Raw genomic sequence first — 395 nt, 5'->3', positions numbered from 1 at the left:
CTGTATTCAGTATTATCTCTATTTCCACTGAGATCATTAGTTACGGTTTTGATCTTTGTGCTTCCCTTTGGGCTTTGTTCTCCTTAAAAACCTGATGATCTTGGTGTTATGCATTTATGAATGAAGTCCTGATTGATTAAATTAAATAACTGGCAAGAGTTTCCTCTGTATTTATTTAAGTTCTTCCCACCCCCAACCCAGAACAACTTCTTTAAAATAAGTCTTGGTTACATGTTCAGGGGAAGTGGGTAATGTGTGTCCCAGAGGAGGCCTGTGGTGGGAAATGAGAGCAATTAACAAGCAACCATGTAAAGAATTTTCACCACTATGGGTACAACAGCTCAAAGTTCAGCAAGTTTCAGTATACTGGCTTGGGTGGGTGGGGGTGACTGAGA

The sequence above is a fragment of the Pteropus alecto genome, unplaced genomic scaffold (genome assembly GCF_000325575.1).
Source record: "Pteropus alecto unplaced genomic scaffold, ASM32557v1 scaffold152, whole genome shotgun sequence".
Classification (NCBI taxonomy): domain Eukaryota; kingdom Metazoa; phylum Chordata; class Mammalia; order Chiroptera; family Pteropodidae; genus Pteropus; species Pteropus alecto.
The sequence above is the reverse complement of the archived record's forward strand: the minus strand, read 5'-3'. Positions refer to the sequence as shown.